The 14748-nt window shown below is 52.9% G+C and overlaps 1 protein-coding gene across 1 annotated transcript in view; it reads left to right on the top strand.

The window, feature by feature from the left end:
• Window positions 1–6803: 6803 nt before the first annotated feature.
• CDK18 (cyclin dependent kinase 18) overlaps window positions 6804–14748 on the top strand; it is a 35950-nt gene continuing 28005 nt past the window's right edge. Inside the window, exon 1 of the mRNA XM_072844644.1 lies at window positions 6804–6983. The gene's annotated coding sequence lies outside the window, so the exon portion shown is untranslated. The remainder of the gene's footprint in view (window positions 6984–14748) is intronic.

The following is a 14748-nucleotide window of genomic DNA, read 5'->3' as shown; positions in this document are numbered from 1 at the left end:
CATCCTGCTAATAGGGGGTTTACTGGTTTGGGCTGGAAAACCCCGTCTGATGCTCTGTTCTTAATCACTGGGTACTTCTTGGTCCAAGCAGGGACTCCCGCTTCCTGTTGGCAGGAAAGCACCAGACACTTTGCTGGTGTCTCTGGTGTGCTCTGGCGAAGAGAAGCATTTGGTCTGTTAGCTTTGCCCAGGCACATTCCCCTACAGTACTTTAACCCCAGTGCTCCTTGCTCCCAAGAGGAAGCAGAGATTTAAGCCCTTGGTGCACTTACTCACCTCTTTCCAGTCGAGAGGACGGACTGTTCAGCCTACAGCTCACCCCATGAACTGCCTTGGAAAGGGGAAGCTTGTCAGTGAGTCAGTGGGAGAGAGATAGATTGTTCTCTGAAAAAATAACTTATCTCCTCCCCGCACTTGCTTCTCACAGGTTGATGAGCAACAAGGTCCACTCACAGGAGCAAACTCCTTTGGGGACGGCGTTCGGTTACTTTCCAACTGCAGCACTGGCGCCTGGGCTCCTCTCTGCAGAGCTGAGATGCTTTAACCCCTGTGAAGCAACTGCTAAACCCTGCTGGAAACCTCCAAGCAGAGCAGTCTTGCTCGGTTTCCCAAGGTCCCACGGCTGGGTGAAGGCAGTGTCAGCCCTGGCTCTGCGTCCCAGCCTTACCTTTGCATTGAGGCTTCCTCTCTCTGCTGTGTAACAGGGAGGAGGGTGCACGCAGCCCTAAGTCAAATGCCAAAACCAAAGGCCAAACTCACCTTCCAGTGATACCACTGGCAGGGCAATAGATGCTTTTGTTCCAGAGCTACTGGCTGGGGGTGAAGTTTTGGTATCTGTCATACTCCGTGCATTTTTCTGGCTTTGCCCATCATGCTGCCGGAGTTTTGCACACTTACAGTAGGATTGTGGAGGAAACACTTTGTGCCTAATTTTTACTTTTTTTTATAATTTGGCAGCTTCTGGTTGCTAAGTGCATGAATCTCTGGCGTGGATTGGTGGATCTGTTGTTATGGTGATGCTCCATGGGCAAAATTAAGAGGAGATGCTCCTGGATTCACCGGTTTGCAATTGGCCTGATGGTTACCATGGTCAGCTGTGTTTTGGCCAACTGTAATTTGTGGATGGTGACTTTATTTTGCATGCAGCACATTGACTTATGCAGTGATTTACACTGAGGTTAGTTTCAGGGTGATTGGTGTTCACAGGGAGTCAGTTCTTGTGTGGGACAAGAGCAGATCGCAGTTCATCTGGGCTCAGTTACGAATGTTGTTAGAGATCTGCAGTGGGACCTTGAGGAACTCCCTCAGCTCTGGGAACAAGCACTGGTCTGTGTTAACAAGGTTATCTGAACTTGTCTCCATTTCTCCTGCTCCTTAGTTCACCTGCCTGTAAAATGGGAATAACAATATTCCTCTCGTCTTGCCCATTTACATTTTCAGAGTCAGTGGAGTTGCAGATGCCCAACAGAGATGTAACTTGTGGGGGGTGCTGTTAAATGGGGGTGACCTACAGCCATCGCACCCCTTGTTAGCACCATGCACAGTCACGGGCACACGCTGAGCCTTGTGATGCAGCAGCAGCCGCCCTCCCAGTGACAGCAGCGGGTGCATTTGGCCTCTCCAGCACTCGGTATGAGCAGATCCCGACACGCCAGGCTGGGCAGTGAAGCATGGGGCCCATTCGCCAGTTTTCCTTGACTTAGCAGCCAGCCTTTAAACTAAATCACTCTGATTGTTGCTGAAATGCAGCTCTGGTCTCCGGGCAATGATTTCCACATGCCTGCATGTGCACAAGGGAGAACTGTCCACGGGCAGGGGAGGCATTGAACACATTTTCTTTCCATGACTCGATGCCTGCGTTACTATTGAATGTCAGGGCAGCAGGGAAGGGAACTGCTGCCTGGATGCAGTGACTGTAAAATATTCCCTGCAGACCCACACACAGCCGCTTGCCTCGGAGCAGCACACATGCATGCCCATGTGAGTTTAGTAGTGAAGAAAATGTGCCTGTGAGCTGCTGGGGATCTGGAGGGATCTGCAACTCCGACACGGCTCTGTGCGCAGGGGAACGAGGCCAGAGGAGCTGCAGGAAGAAAAGAGGTGAAACCCCCCTGGAGCTGACATGTGTTTCCTCAAGAAGTCAGACACATTCACGTTGCTGCCATTTCTCTAATGCTCCAGTCTAGGCTGTCAGGTTTAATATACTTCCTATATGTACTGGGATTGCCAGGACTCTTATGTGAGAGCGCTGGGTTGCAGATTGGAACTGCGGACCTCTCTCTAGGGAGACAGTGATGCCTACTGGGTAGAACACTGTTCGGAGGCCAAATCTTTCTTACCTGGCTCTTACCGGGCCTGGCGCTTCATTGCTTAGTGCGCTTTGGCATCTTTGCTCCATTTGGCTCACTGCTAAGCGCATCCAAATGACTCCCACTGAGGCTTTGACTCCAGCCCCCCCAGCCCGGAGACGGCGTGGGTGAGCTCCTGCCTCTCTGCAGGGTGCTGCATGGGGCACATGGAGTGGGACAGGCGGGCAGGGCTGGGGAGGGGTGTTAAATGGGGGCTAGCAGCTTGCAGCAAAACTTACGTGTTCTTACACCCGTCTGCAGAGGACGCTTCGAACCGTGATGACAGAGGACAGGCTGCTCCCTTCCACTTCCATGCATTTGGAGACTGCTATCACCTCTGCCCGAGGCTGAACAGCCTGAACTGCCTTGGTCTCCTAAGGCAGGTCTGCCAGCCCTCTGGCCGTGCCCCCGAAGCTGCCCTGGGCACTCTCCTTCCTCTCTTCCCAAGCTGGCGCCCGGGGCTGGATGGAGTGTCCCCGCTGGGGCCTCACCATGTGAGGGAGAAACGGGAGGATTTAAGGCGTCTGGCCAGGAGCCACGCAGGGAGCATGCCTGCGGCAGGGTGCAGTTTTACAAGGCAGGCGCTGCCTGGGCTCTAGCTCCATGTCAGTCCATGCACTGCTCCCGCAGCCCTGTCCTTGGGCAGGGTTGCACAGGATCAAGGGGTGCACAGCGGAGTCTCGCACCCTGTGCTCGCCCTTGCATCGGCCGGGGCTCTGGGACTGCTCTCCCCACCGCACCGAGGCTGTGCTAAGCCCTCAGCATGCCATGGTCCCTCTCTCACATCTCTGCAGTGGTGTTTGCTGACAAGGAAGGTTCTGGAGAGGAGCAGCCCTAGCAAACCCCTTGGGTCTGTGATTAAAATGCTGATCAGGATGCTGCAGCCTTCCCTGCTGCTCCTGAAAATCACTCCAGCCTGCATGCCGCTCGCAGCCTCTGTAGCAGAGGTACCATTTTCCCCTGCCCTAGCAAAGGGGCCCAGCTCAGCAGCTCTGGCTGGTGTGTTTGGGGGAGGCCTGTCAGGAGGGGTGAAGAGGGTGCGTGATCTCCTGGTGTACAGTGGAAACGGGATTGCTTCTACCTGGTGGCAGTCCTAGGACTGTGCCAACGGCATGAACAGCTCAGAGCCATCATCCCGGGTTATATGCATCACAGCCCCGCTTGGTTACAGCACCCAGCCAGCCGTGCCCCTTTGGATAGAGGCAGACATGAGCGTGCAGGTCTCTGCCAGGCCGGACCCTCTGCTTGCGGCAGCCCTCTCTCCTTCACACCTCCCCCTTCCTTCCTCTCTTCAGCCAAACGCGCAGCTGGGCTGAGGTGCTGTTTGCAGGAAGGTGACAGCAGACGGGCCAGGGGTGAGGAGGCACAGCCTGTGCGTCTTCAAAAGATGCAATTTATATCAAAAAAGAGAACTGCTGTGGGCTGCAACCCAGCACTCCCCTGGCTGCACTAGGCAAGGGACACCCTAGGAATTGCGTAACTGGAGGAGGAGGACAAGGATTTGCTGAGCAAAGTCTCCCCCTGCACAAGCTGAGGTGATCACAACCATGCACTTACATGAAGTCTTGTAGTTTCTCAGCCAGACCCATTTTTTAATGAACTACTCCTAACTACAACGAGCCCATTTTCACACCTGATTTCCCCTGGAACTCCATGAGGCTATGTGATTTCACCGTGACAATACAAAAGGGAAAAAAACAACCCCAGAACCCAAAGTAATTTCAGAAAAAAAATCACAAAAAGCAAACACGCCTGCCTTTTGCTCAGCCATTAAGTTGGCATGTTTGAAAAACGCCCTGGAGGCACTGCCTTGCAAATGCACTGCTCAGTATTGCAGAGGCATCCGCTGGTGGGTGCCAAGTTCAACACCAGCGCCCTCAGCCCATGTTGCCCTTCACAGAGCACACATTAAGGGACAGTTTGCTTTGGGCTGTTATTGGTGGAACGGACCCAGCCCCATTACACAGTGTAGAGTCTCATTAGCACCACGTCAGTCTGCCAGAGAGATGTACTGTGTTCTCGTCCCACATGCTGGTGTGCATCCATCACCCCGTAATGCAGCTTTGAACACGCATGTCTAGGACTCCCTGCTGGCTGCAGCAGCTGGGTGCTCTCCCTCTCCACATCCTCCTCCCAAAGCCATCCCTGTCAGGCTTTCAGCAATCCCTTCCTCAGCATGTTGATTATTGTAATTTATGTTTATGAGGAATGTTACGCGCCAATAAGCAGCTTGTGTGACACAGCCACTGAGCTCGTGTCTCTGTCCACGAATCGCTTAGCACATTCTTGCCCCTTGCACGTCAATCTTTCTCTTAGAGCTAGTTTCTCTGTCCATCTCCAGTTTGGGGGCTTCCTCTCCCTAAGTAAGTAGCCACAGCTTCTGCTGGGGATCTCCTTTGCTTTCTGTTTTAAAACGGACTTACAGTGCCAGGTGGTCTCATAGCTGTGGTATGGAGTATGTCGCAGCAGTTGTTATGCTGAGGGCTGCACTGTGCTGGGAACGGCACATAAGTGTTCGAGACGTCTCCCCCCCTGGAGATATCTCCCCTTTAAATAGAGGGGACGGGTGAGGATGGAAATCAGAGGCACGGCCAGAGCCTGGCTGGACCGTTGGGCTGCGGAAAACGTGCCAGTTTCTGCAGCCCGTGGTGTAAAGGGAGCGTGATGGCTAATGTCACACAGAGCTGCCGCTGACTTTGCAGCCCACATGACCAGGTACTCATTGACCAGGGGTTAAGGGAGGGCAGTTGTTCACACCAGCCGAGCGCCAGCCTGCACATCGTGCCTCTGGGTCTCATCCTTTGCTGCTCCTCCGAGCCCTCCAGAGCAAAGGATGCGAATCCTCACGATGCAGGTGAGAAACAGGCTGCTCAGGGCAGTGAGAAATAAGCTGCTCGCCCTGTGTCACAGAGGACTGGGTCTTACCCCTGCTGCAAAGTCACTGTGCCCCAACTGGGGCAATGTGCCTCAAGCTTGAACTCCACGTCTGCTTCTGGAGGGGCAGTTCCAGTTCAGAGCCCGTTCGTTCAGCCCTGCGCGCTCAGACGAGTCGGCTCACGTGCTCACCGGATGAGTTCACTGGAGAGCTGGTGTCGAATGTTTTACCCCACTCAGAGCAGACAAGCATCACTAAGGGCTTCAGGTCTTGCCTGAGTGTTGCCATGGGACAGGCTAAAGTGAACAAACAAAACGGAGCCTGGTGAAACATCCCTTTCCTCCGTGGGGGCTCAGCTTTGACGATTCTGCAATGCCATCTGTGAACCACTTCCCTGTTCCTCAAAGTGTCTCCCAGCAAACTTGATGGTTCTAATATAAGAAATGAGAGTCGGCAAGTCCCCCAAGACTCCCACGTTCAACAAGCAAAAGGGAAAAAGGAGTTCTGTCAGCAGCAGAACTAAGGAAGCCCGCATTTGTGTCTTCTGGACAGTCTTCCTTGTGGAATCTCAGATGTCTGGAAAGGAGAAGACCCTATATGCTCCCCTGCAATAGGATTTCCCCCCAGAGAGCTAGTGCCCCCTTTCCTCCTCCTCACCAGCTCTGCTGCGTCCTCTGGGTTCCCGCTCCCCATACTCTGTGTAGACGGATTTTATTCCTTCCCCGCATAGGTGTCCTGCTGGCATCGCTCTGCCTTCCCCCGCCACGTTAAACCTCCTGCACATCCCCCAGATTCAGGCATAATACCCACTAATTACAAAAACTCTACTGACAGACAGGATGGTCTGTAGAGGGAAGGCGAGGATTAATATAGCTGGGGATATAAGAAATTAATTAGTTTCAGACAGACAACGTTGGCACCTCCAGTCAGCCTGATTTATTTCCACGGCTGGTCTATTTTTGGCAAACTGAGAATGTTTGGCTAAATATAAGACAATAAATAGCTGGAATGGGCGGTGAAGCTGCTGCTAAATACATAAAACCCCACTGGAGTGGCAGAGGCTGAAATGTCCGAGGCTGCCCAAGGGACGCCGGCAGCCCACGGTCCCTGCCGGGTCCCCAGCGTGCCCCCAGTTCCCGGGCTGCCCTCGCTGGCTCGGATCTGCCGAGAGCCTCAAGGACGAGTAGGAAGAGCGGCCGGAGGGAGCTCCCCGACTTGGGTGCTGCGGCTGGGCTCTGTGCGTGCGTGTGTGCGCGGCTCCCCCGCCTGCAGAGCAGCTCGGCTCCCCCCGTGCAGCCGGAGCAGGGCCGGCTCCTGCCCGCAGCGCTCCCGGCCGTCCCGGCGCGGCCCCGGGCCGGCTGCGGGGGCAGCGGGACCGAGCGGGCTCCTTATCCCGGGGCTGCGGCGGGGAGGAGCCAGCGCCGCACCGAGCGAAGCGGCGGCACCGCGCCGGGTCCCGCACCGGCACCGCGCCCGCACCGGCTCCGGCACCGGCACCGCTCCAACCCCTTCCGGCTCCGGCACCGCTTCTGCTCCGGCACCGCTTCTGCTCCGGCACCGGCACCGCTACCGCTCCAGACCCTCTCCGGCCCCGGCACCGGCACCGGCCCCGGCACCGCTCCGGCCCCGGCACCGGCAGCGGCCCCGCTCCCAGCCCGGCCCCGGTGCGGCGCCCGGAGCGCCGCCCCTGCTCTTCCCCGGGACCCGGCGTGGCGGCGGCAGGAAGGAGGAAGGAGGGCGAGCGAGCGGCTCGGCGGGCGGTGAGTGGCGGGGTGACCACCGCGGCGGGCCGGGGGACCCCTGCCCTCCCCTCCCCTCCCCTCCCCTCCCTTCCCCTCCCGCAGCCCCGCCGGCCGGGCAGCGCTCGGTCGGGGACCGCCGCTGCCTTTGGGCAGAAAGTGCTAGGGGAGGGAACAGCTGAAGTTGGAGATACGGTGAGGGAGGGTTCAGCTCCATACCAAGCGCAGCAAGAATTTATCCTTGTCTGGTCCCCGGTGGAGGAGATCCCTGTGCGTGTTTTGGTCCTAAACGTGGGTTAGGGAGCCCTGGTCAACCCCTCACTCACTATCGACTTCTCCAACGGGCGCCGGTTGGTAGACAGCCCTGGCATGGGTCCCGCTGTGAAGGACCTGGGGGGAACCCTTCTGCCTCCAGTGTGCAAGTTTCCACGGGGGCTTGTAGGGGGGCTGACACCCAGGGTCTTGTCTGGTGGGGTCCCCCGCTCAGGCTGGGACTCCTGCTGTGGGCTGGCCGGCAGCGTGGCATTCTCCTTGCGCTGCATTTTTTTGTGGCTGTCGGTATCAGCTGCATCTCTCCAACATGCCTGTTGCTCTGACAAGTTCCCAGGGGTGTGGAGAACTTGCCCCAGAGCTCCTGTCCCCCTCCTTGCTGGCAAGGAGCTCCCCAGACAAGACTGCCCCTTGAGAGCTGGTCTCCCTGCCATGCCAGCACTAGCTCCTGTAAAGTCAGGCTTTAATAAACTGGCTCTTCTCTCCATGAAAACAAACTGGCACGAGCATGCTGGCTGGTGGGCACAATGGTGGCATTAGCTCTGAAAAGAAGAAAGCATCAGGGTCAGGCCTGGGGCTGCTGGCGTTGTTTTTTTTGTGCTCTGCACCAACGGAATGAATGGTGCGATGTGTGCGTGCTGGGGGTTGGAGAAGGCACCTGAAGGGGAAGCGCTTTGAACAAGCGGCAGGCAGAAAGTTAGTGCCTCCAGATGAGATTTGTGAAAGGGCAAGTGCTTTCGGACAGGACCCTCTTCCTGCAAGGAAATAGGATTAATTTCCTCCTCAGTGGTAATGGGGCAGCATGTAGATCTGCAGCATGCGCTAACACACAGAGCTGAAATGTGGTAAATGCATGCAGAGTCTTGTTTTCCAGCCTCATGAGGCATTGGCAGGGCATCTGGGTCACCCCATCTGTGGAGGGGTCATGAAAACGAGTTCCCATGATCCTGAAAAGATTCCCTTGATGCAAACACCAGGCCAGTAGATAACTGGTCAGTTAGTGTGAGCGGGAACACATCAGCGGTGGCACACTGAGATCTCAAAGTGCATTTGTAGTCTAGAGCATCCTTTCCTCCCTGGAGAAGATACAAGTGCATGGATGGGACATGACATGTCCAAGAGCCTGATGCGAAGAAGGAACAGAAGGAGGGCACCTGGCTCACCAGCTGGCACCCCATCCATGAAACTTCATCTCTGTGTGTGTACGTGTGAGGCATCCAGCTCACAGTTTGCTGATTTTTAGACTCTCTTTGTCGTGCCAGAAGACTTCTGTGCAAGTTTTGGTGCCCATTCTCCAGGTGGGACCACTTTTGATGGGAGGTTTTGCAGATTTCACAGATCTGTTGCCAAGAGCCCAGCCTTACTCACTAATGCAGGAAAGTATTGGTACCATGTCCAAATGAGGGCAATTAATAAATGAGTAGTGGAACAATCTCCCCTGCAATGGCTGGAAGTTCCTCCTCTCTTATCCTGCTTGGAAAAGAGAGGAAATTTTTTAACTAAAGAACGGGACTCTGGAGATCTGACCCTGTCCCTGGCCTTGCCATGGATGCTGTCTGACCTTGGTCACGTCACCCTATCCCCATGTCTGAGTTCCCCCATCTGTTAACACTTGACCTTGCTTTGTTCTCAGAGGTTTGCTCCCTGAGATCTATAGAGCTTTGGGATGCTGGCAGAGATAGGCGTGGAAGCACTAAAATGCTTGTCTCCACGCCGTGAAGGCCCCTTTCACTAAACAAGCACTCTTTGTGGTTCCTTGAATGGACCCTTCAGACAGGCTTCGCTGGCGAGCGAGTGACAAAGAGTGAAGTGATGGTGTCACATATTCGTACGTTACAGGTGACTGAAATGCAGCTGACGTGCCCGGCTGTTTTTTACTGGCTTCCAAACTAGCTGCTTTAAATCTTTAGCTGCTGCCTTTCGTATGCATTTATTGCCATTGTTGCTGTCTTGTTTATCACAGTTAGGCAGGGGCTGGGGTACAGCCCTGCTGTGCCAAGAGCACGGGTGCAGGAGGAGACAGTTTTTGCCTTCTGTTGCTGGCACTGTAACTTGACAAGATAGATGAAGGCAGCTTCATTTTGCATATGGGAAAGTGGAGAGACAAAATGGCTTGCTCAAGGTGCTGCAGGGCGCCTGTGGTAGCAGAGGGAATTGAGTTTTGATCTCCCAAGTCCATGACGATCCCTCCGTTCCCTCTGTCCTTTGTGCTGCACCCTGCCACTTGGTGAGACAGCAACCTGTGTATGTACTTTCCGTAAGTTGTGTATGCATTAAAATATCCATGTTGCAGTTTCCACTGAGACCATCGCCTTGGTCTGGCCTTCTGGAGAGAAATTAATGTTTGGTCAATCCTTGTAAACCCTGAGACATTCCTCTGGCTTCCATACAGACTTGAGGTTTGGTCCAGGAGGTCTGAGAATCTCCAGAAAATCTGGGACACATGTTTGGAGTCATGTCCAAATAATAGTAAGAGTTTCCAGGAGGGTTTATACTCAGTGAGAGCCTCCCAAATTCTCCTTCCATGCTCAGGGAAATTGAGGCAAACTTAAAGCAGCTTCTCCAGGCACCAGGACAGGCGATCTTGACTCAGGGGCCAGCTACAGAGTTCAGAAAAGCCCCCACCCGGCCTGGAGTGAGTTCCGCTCTGCGTAATTAGTGTACTGAAACCCTGAAAGGTCAGCTCTGGCTGATGACATGGTCTCAGTTTACATCTTTAGAGGTAGAAAAACAATAAAAGGTCTCTATTTAAAAAAGGCCCTTCGACTGCTTTCCGCAAACTCTGTCCTTGCAGAGGTTTGACCTGCTGGGTTTGCTTTTCTCTAAATTAACTTGCTTCTGCTGTTTGTAAAGGGAAAACTGATAGCAGAAAGCAACCTGTTGATTAATGTAGATGCAAAAGCCCGGATTACAATCTGGTGAACAATTAACTTTGCAGAGTCGATCTGTAATCAGAGCATCTTTTGCTCTCTCTTTACATTTCTAATCAAGGTTTCTTTTCAGGTAGCATTTTGCCCGCAGCCAGTGTTGCTCATCTGCTGCTTGTTTGCTCAGTCGCTGACAATCTTAGCTCCTATCTTTGTCTAGCCAGCCTGGCTGGAGAAGAAGCTGGTGTGAAATTATTTTCAAGCCACAGAGCAGAGCTAGCAAGCCTTCAGAGATGGCTGGGGTTCATCTGTGCTTTTGACACCGCTGCAATCTCTCATCTCTCTTGTTCTTTCTTTGCCTCCCTCCTTTCGTGCGGTTATTCTCGCTGTATCTCCAATCACAACTTGAGATCTGTATTCTCTTGCCTTCTGGGTTTCCTCGCTGTTTCAGGGAGGAGCTCCAGGCCACCACAATTAAGGATAGATTTTTGCAAGCAGGCGAGGCACGCCGCATTCCCACTGGGAAATGTCCACGTATCTTCAGCACAGCATGCCTCCCACTGGGCTGATCTCTGCTGAAAATCTGACCATTTCTTTTCACACCTGAGCAGCAGCTGGGCTCTTGTTAAAATTCTCACTCGTGTGCTGAATGCATAATGCACCACAGTTTCAAGTCACCACAGGCAGGACCTGTGGGAATACAGCTCGTGAAGCGGAAGGATGCTCCAGGCTTTGGGGCACTTGCTTCAGAGAGTTGCGTTCAGATGCCAGCACCAGCTCTTCTGGTTTTGTTTGTGGCTTTTCTGTGCTCCCATCTTACATCAGGTACCATCCCTGCCACACCAGGCTGCTGGGAGGATAAATAACTCTAAAAGTGTTCACGCTGTGGAATGGAGGGATGTTTGACCTGCTGTTTTCAAAGATGGATGCTCATTGCTTTTTGGGAACCAGGTCTCCCAGAGCAGCTCAGGTGGAGACATTTCCGAGCATCTCAGGCTGTGCACAGCCAGCCTAGGGCTGACGCTGACCTGCTGTGAGCCTGGCCCTGTATTCTGCTTCCCTTTTATCTTCCTTTGTGGATTTAAATCAGGGGCATTCTGAAGCAGGGATGATTTCTCATTGCTGCCTTTTGCACAGCGAGTCCTCAATCTCTGGGGTCAGCAAGCACTACCATAACCAAAATAATAAATTATTTGAGTAGCAAATTTCTGATACAGAGCTGTCAGTGCCTGGTACCAGTCACCTCTGCCAGCGTTGCAGGAGCACATGGCATCATCAGAGCTCGTGATGCATAGAGGAGGAAGCAGACAGGATGGAGTGGTGTTGGGTTTACTGCCCTTTTGTTAGTGCATGGAGAAAGGAAAGTGAGCAGCTTCTGCGTGCACCTGGAAGGAAGGGTGCTGCTAATGAAGACACTTCATTGCCAATTAATGGTGCATTCAATCCAATTATTTTGTTACTTTTAAATTTTGTTAATTACACCCAAACAATCCGTCCTCACGCCACCCTTGAGCTAGTACTATCATCTTCATTTATCAGGTGGGAAACTGAGGCAAGGAGCGTATTCCTGGTGTTAGCGAGGTCCTGTCACTGGTGGCACTGGATCTCCAACCCGAGGTCTAATACTCTGTCCAACACGTGCTGTTTTGTGCCGCTCTGTAGCTAACAGCCTGTCTCTCGCTGTGGTCTGGGGTGACATGAATTTTATTTGTCTTTTGGGCACCCTTTCAGTTTTTGCTCATGACCTGCCATGCTGTAATGTTTTTATTACTGAAGACTTCTACATGAACCCTCTCCCCCACCCTCTCTTTCTTCCCCAACCTCTGAAATGCTCAGCCGTTTCCTTTAAAACAACCCAAGTTTCCCAAGCCGGGGGCTTTGGAGTGGGGAGGGGGCTGGATTTAAGAAGTTTCATGGGGTGCTGCTGTTGCTTTGGTGACTTTTCATTGAATTGCTAAATTAAAAAGGAGAGGCTGTTGAAGCTGACCATAAACACTGAAACCTCTGAAGAAATCAAAATGTGCCTTTTTTGGGAAGCAGAAACATTCCAAACGTTCCGTTTATTTCTGCTGTTTCTCTATTTTGATTTCAATAGTTTATTTTTACTCAGTCTATTTAATTATTTGGTAAGTGTTAATATGCTGGTCACTCAGGGGTTATGATTCATGATCCCAGTTAGGTTTAGCTGCAACCCCCCCCTCCGCTGTCACTTCTCCCTCGCACCCGCTTCTCCCCGGCGCTGCCCACTCTTGAAGCCATACCTTTTTTTAGTTGCTAAATCTGATGAGGTTTATGAACAGGAGCCTTAACTCTGCGCTTGTGAACATGCACATGCATATAAATTCATGGGTGGTGGTTTTTTTCTATATTCCGGCGTGGAACATCACCTGGAGCTTGGTTGTATGCCTTCTAGCATGACTCGAATTATTTGGTGGAAAGCCTCTTAGACTGGCAGCTTATACCCTGAGCCTGTGCTGGGGCAAATGCTGCTGACCTATGGATACCCAAAGATGCAGCCAGGGACCTACAGGGATCTTCAATAGCACTTTGGGGTTTTTTTATTTTATTTTGGACTTTAAAAATCTGGTTTGAAGAGTATAATAGCAGCTGAAGTGATCTCTTTTCACCAGAAAATGCATCCTCCTATTGCATCTGCCTGTGTTGGTAGATTAAATTCCACTTTCTGCCTTACTTCACCAGATGCTCAAGTGGTGTAAATCAGCATTGCTCCGCTGAAGTCAGCAGACCCACAGCAGCACAGGACACGGCAATTTTGTCACCAGCCAAGGCTGTGAGTGTCACAAATCCTCTCTAGTTTTGTAGCAGGATCTCTTCTGTAATGTGTGCTTGTGTCATCTCTGCTGTCACCCAGATAACACAGAGAACTAGAAACTACCACTCATTTCTGCAGTACCAGCATTGCCAGTGACCTGGTAGAGAGTGTGCTTCAGAAGTTCAGGATCCAGTCCTGATGCAGTAGATCTGGGCAGCAGTGATCTATAACAACAGACCAAAGGAAACGGTGCTGCAGTAGTGGTTTGGAGGTGGGATCCAGGGCCAGATCTCCTGGACTCTTTTCCTGGCTGTGCCATTGACTCGCTGTTTGACCTTGGGTGAGTCCCATCCCATCTCTGCACTTCTGTATTTCCTGTCTCGGGGGGGGATAATAGCCAAATTCACAGCTAGGCTGAGGTACGGTTGGTATTAGTGAAAAATGCTTGGCTATCCTTGAACGAACAGTGATCACAGAAGGGTGAGGAACCGTTCCTGTGTTACTGGAGGCATAATAACCTTTTCTGGCATCTGTTCTCCATGCCTCAAATTGGAACGGTGATTTAAGTGCAAGGGAGAAGCAGTAAGGAAAATCTGCATTCAGCCTAAAGCATATATTGCTCCTTCTGCTACAGATATTCCTGAGGGTTGGTCAGCTTGTAATTATTAACTAATTACTGCACAGTAATCACTGTGCCACAGGATACAGGAAGTATAGGCAGTTGGGAACAGACCGTATCTCACAAATCCCAGCCTTTTCTTATCTGTCCTTTGTATTTTGCCCATCGCGGTTGTATCTGACTTACAGCCCTGCCCATCAAGCTCTCCGAAGAGACGTAGCGAGTCAGCCTGTGGCTGGATACCTCTGTGCGCTGTTTGCTTTTCATGTTTGCAATTAGGGGACTGAAGGCCAGTGTTAGCCTGGAACAGGGCAGAGCTACATCCTGGACTGTGGCTGCGAGGACAACCTCTTTTGCGGGTCTACCAATGTTCCCCGTCCTGCTTGAAGAAGACCACATCTAGGGGCGAGCCTTTGCAGACCTCGCGATCTGCCTCTACAATAACGGCATTGATATTGTGTATTTCCTGAGCGCGGCACTGGCCAGAGGAGGTGAATTAGCAGCCCCGCAGACTGAAAGCCTCTGTTTATCCCAGGAGCGGGTTCGGCGCAGACGGGGAGCTGCTGTGCCAGCAGTGCCGCACCGGAGTGCCGCGGGCTGCAGGGACCTCCTGCGCAGGATGCGATGGAGTCGGTCCCCGTGGCCCGCTCGGGATGGGTGTGCTGAGCAGAGCTGCCTGTCACTTGGGACCTGGGGGACAGTGCAGAGCCCATGTCACCCCTCACAGAAGCCTCGGACAGAGCAGGGGAAGAACCTGCACAGTGCCTTAGTCCATCAGCTGACATATTTTCTTTTTCGAGGAAGAGCTAGAGTCTGAAATGCTGCCCAGTGCAGAGGAAACGTCTGCAGGGCCAAGTCTCACTGTAGGCTTGTGTGGTCTAGGCAAGAAACCTCTAAGGGATGCCTCAGACTGCCCTGGTCAGAGGAGCCAAGGGGTTTGTTTTTCCGCCAGTTTGGTTTTTGATTCAAGGCAGAAAACTCCTCTGAGGTGGGGGAGGATGGGCTGTCGCGGCCATCACAAATCGTCGTCAGCATCAAGAGCTGCTGCTGTGCCCGTGGCCGAAGGGAGACGGGGACGTGGGGACCTGAAGCTGCAGGAGTGGTAGTTTGAGCCCCATGGTCCTTGCCTTGACCAGGCACCTCAGAGCCATTTCAGCTCTTTGGAAGGGTCCCAGAAAGGCTGCGGATGGTCTGGTGGCACCTGGGCAGCCTTCCTAGTACCTGGGTTTTAGGCAGGAATTTGCAAACACCATTTGC

The sequence above is a fragment of the Ciconia boyciana genome, chromosome 23 (assembly GCF_034638445.1).
Source record: "Ciconia boyciana chromosome 23, ASM3463844v1, whole genome shotgun sequence".
NCBI lineage: Eukaryota > Metazoa > Chordata > Aves > Ciconiiformes > Ciconiidae > Ciconia > Ciconia boyciana.
The sequence above is the reverse complement of the archived record's forward strand: the minus strand, read 5'-3'. Positions and strand labels throughout refer to the sequence as shown.